Source organism: Cupressus sempervirens, chromosome 5 (assembly GCF_028749045.1).
Source record: "Cupressus sempervirens isolate cs-2001-9-10 chromosome 5, ASM2874904v1, whole genome shotgun sequence".
NCBI lineage: Eukaryota > Viridiplantae > Streptophyta > Pinopsida > Cupressales > Cupressaceae > Cupressus > Cupressus sempervirens.
In genome coordinates, this window is record NC_143122.1 from 23,582,699 (window position 1) to 23,588,698 (window position 6,000).

Here is a 6,000-nt window from a genome sequence, read left to right on the forward strand (position 1 = left end):
GAACCTCCTTATAGCAATATCGTGAGAATGCTCGAAATAACAGAATACAAAGTGATAGCAGAACTCAGAATAAATCTACTGATCGCAGGCCACTTCGAGGGGGTAACCTCCTTTGAGCAAGCTCAATACAATAAATTCGTCCGTACCCATCAAGGGCCTCAACCTATTCTTATATACTGGGTACGATCTAGAAAAGTAATACTACCTATGCATGTGGGATAATAAAATAAACTCACGGGACGACTTACAAAGCATATGCGTCCAACAACTCTACTCTAACAAAATAAACAGAAGGAACACACAGGTTCCTAACATCCCCTCTCCCTTAGAAAAAAGCTTTGTCCTCAAAGCTTAAGGTGTGGAAATTGTTGTTGAATCTGAAGAAGGGGTTCCCAGGTAGCATCCTCTGGTTGCATGCCATGCCACTGAATCAAGACCTCAGAGATGGAGCGAGAGCGAAGCTGGCGAGTGCGCTGGTCAATGATTGCCACCGGCTCCAGGATAATGGATCCTTCCGTATCCATTTCAGGGAGAGTAGTTTGTGCTCTGACAGTGGTACCCAGAACTTTCTTTAGACAAGAAACATGAAAAACTGGATGAATGCGGGAAGAAGGAGGAAGTTCCAGTTTATAAGCAACTGAACCAATCTTCTGCAGAACCTGATAAGGCCCATAAAATTTTGGGGCCAGCTTATGACGCCCTTTCAGCTTTAGGGAGGATTGTTTGTATGGCTGTAGACGAAGAAAAACCATATCCCCAACTTGAAATGAGCGCTCAGAACGGTGTTGATCTGCTTGCTGTTTCATCCGATTACGGGCCATGTGAAGATTATCCTGTAAGGTACGAAGAATCTGATCCCTGCTGCGGAGAACTATGTCAACTGCCTGGACTGGTGAGCTGTTGGGAGTGTAGGGAAGGAGCACTGGAGGTGCCTGACCATAGACTGCTTCATATGGAGTCATTTTAGAGGCAGTGTGGTAAGAGGTATTGTACCACCATTCAGCTAAAGGGAGCCACTTGGCCCACTGATGTTGCTGTTCGGAAGTGAAGCAACGAAGATAAGTTTCCAAGCATTTATTGACAATTTCCGTTTGACCATCAGTTTGTGGGTGATAGCCCGAACTCATCTTCAGTTTGGTGCCAGTTTTCTGAAACAGTTCAGTCCAAAAATGACTGGTAAAAGTTGCATCACGATCAGAGACAATGGAAGAAGGGAGTCCATGAAGACGAAATATCTGGTCCATGAAGATTTGTGCAACAGAGGAGGCAGTATAGGGGTGGCTGAGGGCACAAAAATGACTATATTTCGAGAGACGATCAACCACAACCAAGATCACTGTCTTGCCACCGGATTTAGGAAGCCCTTCAATGAAATCCATAGAAATATCAGTCCAAATCCGTGTAGGGATGGGCAATGGTTCGAGCAAGCCAGGAAGGAGGGTCGTTTCATTTCCAAAAGAAGTTTCTCCTTGCTCGCTCATAAGTTTTGAGGAAGCCTGAGTGCCCTGCTGAAGGAGAAGCATGGAGTTCATAAAAAATAGCCTGATGTAGAGCTGGGTTCTGAGGAAGCACTAGCCGACCCTTGTATCGAAGAGAAGCACCATCCCAAGAGTAATGTGGTATAGCAGAAGGATTATTGGCTAGCTGGTGAATGATTTGAGATAAAGAAGAGTCACTGTCATAGCCCTGCTGAACAGACGCTAACCAATTGGGAATGGGCTTAGAAATAGCGGAAAGGGAAGCTTGATTATCAAATGTGCGAGAAAGAGCATCTGCCACAATATTCTCCTTACCCTTCTTGTAGGTGATCTCATAATCATACCCCATGAGTTTGCTGACCCATTTCTGTTGTGTAGGAGAGGATACCCGTTGTTCCAGGAAGTATTTCAGACTTTGGTGATCGGTTCTGATGCAAAAATGACTCCCTAAGAGGTATGGCCGCCACTTTTGTACAGCATGCAAAATAGCCATCATTTCTTTTTCATAAGTAGAGAGGGCTAGATTCTTACCAGAGAGGGCTTTGCTAGTGAACGCAATAGGATGGTCATCTTGCAGGAGAACAACACCCAATCCATTGCCGCAAGCATCACTCTCAATAGTGAAGGGTTTGGAAAAATCTGGCATCGCGAGAACAGGTGTACTGCACATAGCCTGTTTCAGTTGTTCAAATGCAGTCTCAGCAACAGGGGTCCAGGAGAAGGCATCCTTTTTTAACAGAGCTGTCAATGGTGCGGCAATTTTCCCGTAATCTTTGACAAACTTGCGGTAGTAGCCAGTCAACCCCAAAAAACCCCGAAGGCTCTTGAGAGTTTTAGGATGCGGCCAAGTTTTCATGGCATCTATTTTTGTAGGATCCACCCGAACTCCATGGTGTGCAACAATATGCCCGAGATACTCCACTTCCTCCTGGCCAAACACACATTTAGATAGTTTTGCACAGAGTTGATGATCAGAGAGAAGTTGCAAGACAAGCTCCAGATGATGGAGATGCTCAGCCCAAGTTTTGCTATATATGAGGATATCATCAAAGAAGACCAGAATGAATTTCCGGAGGTATGGTCAAAATATGTTATTCATCACTGCCTGAAATGTTGAAGGAGCATTCGTGAGGCCAAAGGGCATGACTAAAAATTCATAGTGACCATCATGTGTGCGGAAGGCAGTTTTAGGTATATCCTCCTCATTAACCCGAATTTGATGATACCCAGAACGAAGATCTAACTTGGAGAAAAAATGAGCCCCATGAAGTTCATCAAGAAGTTCATCAACAACTGGAATGGGAAACTTGTCCTTTATAGTGAGATGATTAAGTGCTCGGAAATCAATGCAGAGTCGCCATGACCCATCTTTTTTGCGAACAAGCAGAACTGGAGAAGAAAAGGAACTGGTACTAGGGCGAATAATACCTTGCTTCAGTAAGTCACGGACAAGTATCTCGATTTCGGTCTTCTGATGAAATGGATAGCGGTAGGGCCTGATGTTGGGCGGAACACTGCCAGGAAGGAGCTGAATACGGTGGTCCTCTGGACGAGAAGGAGGTAATCCCACAGGTTCAGCAAATATACCAGAATACTTGTCCAAAATGTGTTGGAGATCGGCAGGAGTGCTAGAGACTGCTGATGGCTGCATCTGAATGGAATGGAGCTAAGCGATGACACCATGTGAATTCTTCTTAAGAAGTTTTTCCATACGGTGTGAACTGATGATGCTGAGAGACCCTGGTTGTAAGCCTTTCAAAGTGTGTTGGTGCCCCTCGGCTGAAAACTGCATCCAAAGTTCAGCAAAATCCCAGAGAATGGGGCCAAGAGTGCGTAACCATTGGGCACCCAAAACCACATCACAGCCACCTAAGGGTAAGGCAAACATGTCAGAGCGCATGTTATAATCTCCAATAGAGAGACACACATTGCGACATTTCCCTTTACAAGGTAAAGTGCCCCCATTGGCAATCATGACTTCAAAGCTAGAGCAGGGATGGATAAAGCAATCAGCCTGTTTGGCTATGCGTGGATCAATGAAGTTATGAGTGCTACCAGAATCAATGAGTATAGTAAGAGGGATCTTCTTGAAGAAACCCTGGACCCGCATGGTTTGTGGAGTAGTGACTCCTGCCAAAGCATGGACAGATATCTCAGGTGGAGCTTCTGGGGAAGGAGGTTCAGGCTGGTGAGGCTCAACCTCAGCATCCACTGTTTCCTGAGCATCTACATATTCTTCCAGTTCCGGTGGAGAATCCACATCCAAGAGATAGAGCTTTTGCTGAACACATCTATGGCCCCGAGACCATTTCTCATCACAATTATAACAAAGCCCTTTGTCTCGCCTAACTCGCATCTCTGTTTCAGACAAGTGCTTGATCGGAGTAGTTCTGGGAGCTGGTATGACTGGAGGGTTGTGAGAACCTGTATTTCTGAATGGAACAAAATTAGATCTGGAGCGTTGTAGAGCACTAATCTTGTCTTCCGCTAACTTAGCCAACCCAAGGGCTTCCATCATTGTAGTAGGTCGAAACATTTTGACTTCTGAGCGAAGTGCATCCTTCAGACCACTGACAAAACAACTACGGAAGAATTCATCAGACAAGCCCTCTGTGTGATTAGCTAATTTTTCAAACTCTGTCTGGTATTCTCTTACAGTGCCTGTTTGACGCAGTTTAGTGAGTGCTCCTGTGAAATCATCAAAGGAACTAGGGCCAAAGCGCTCCAAAATGAGGGTGCACAATTCGCTCCACGTTGGGCCTACATTAGCCTTGATGTACCAACGGAACCATTGAAGAGCTTCATGTTCCAAATGAAAAGATGCAAGGGAGACTTTGTGGTTATCCAAAGTATTATGCAAGCTGAAATACTGCTCTGCCCTATAGATCCATCCAGTCGGATCAGAACCATCGAAGCGTGGAAAATCAAGCTTTGGTCCACGGAAATTGCCAGAAGAGGACCCAGTATCTCCTGAATGGTTTCGGCTCATGGCTGACTGCTGAAAGTTAAGACCGAAAATTTTGTCATCCAGATCTTGAAGTCTGGTTTTGAGGGATGCAATTTCCTCTTCCATGATTTTTGCTCCTGTACGCGTAACAACCATAAAACAAGGTTTTTTTTTTTTTTTTTTTTTTTTTTTTTTTTTTTTTTTTTTTTTTTTTTGAAATGGGTAGAAGATGAGAAACAAAAACTTTTTTAGTTACGGCAAACTTGGATTTGGGTAAAACTCATATAGGAAATGGGTGTTCGACGGGTGGTGGGAGACTATCTGGGGACAAGGGAAAAAGAAAAATGAGGGTTTCAAGGGTAGGGAGGCGAAATGAGGCGAACAGTCCAAGAGGGATAAGGGAGCAAAATGAGGAATTGAATCTTGTGGCTCAGTTTGGTGGCGATTGGATGAGAGGTGAAAAAGATAGGGCAAACCCTAAAATTAGAGAAATGAGGGATTTAGGGCTTTGATATGTAAAATTTGGGGTTGGGTCGCCAAGGAAGGAAGTATGCGAAATGATATTGCAGACGTTCTGCGGAAGTATGAGCAGAAACAGAAAGCAAACAAGGAAGCTACGACTAAAAAACAGAAAAAATTTTACTCTTTTTTTTTTCTTTTTTTTTTTTTTTTTTTTTTTTTCCTGAACAGTCGACTTAGAAAAATTCACTCACAGACAGAACAACTGAAAAGAGTTATTGCAATAACAAGAGATATTAGAAGTGAGAGGAACCTGAAGGCCACGACAGAAAAAAATTTGATGTAATTTCCACCCAGCGAGCCCAAGAGAGTGCTCTAATACCAGATGAGAAGAACCTCCTTATAGCAATATCGTGAGAATGCTCAAAATAACAGAATACAAAGTGATAGCAGAACTCAGAATAAATCTACTGATCGCAGGCCACTTCGAGGGGGTAACCTCCTTTGAGCAAGCTCAATACAATAAATTCGTCCGTACCCATCAAGGGCCTCAACCTATTCTTATATACTGGGTACGATCTAGAAAAGTAATACTACCTATGCATGTGGGATAATAAAATAAACTCACGGGACGACTTACAAAGCATATGCGTCCAACAACTCTACTCTAACAAAATAAACAGAAGGAACACACAGGTTCCTAACAAGATTAGACATATAATGGGAAAGTACTCCCACTACTTGGGCAATGTCTAGTCTTGTATAGACCATAGCATACATCAAAGCCCAACAACACTCTAATATGGTACTTGATGCATCTCTTCCATCTCTAATGGGGATGTGGGACAGTATGGACTAGAAAGCTTTGTTCCCATTGTAATAGGAACACTCAATGCTATTGAATCCTACGTATTTAACCTTTTCAAAATGGTACCAACATACTTACTTTGGCCTAGCCAAAAAATTATATTCTATCTATCTCTTATAATCTCCATTCCTAAAATATGTCTAGCTACACCAAGACCTTTCATTTCAAACTTTATCAAGAGCTGAGATTTTAAATCTGCAATCAAACCTTTTCCTTTGCCAATAAACAATATGCCATCAACATACAAG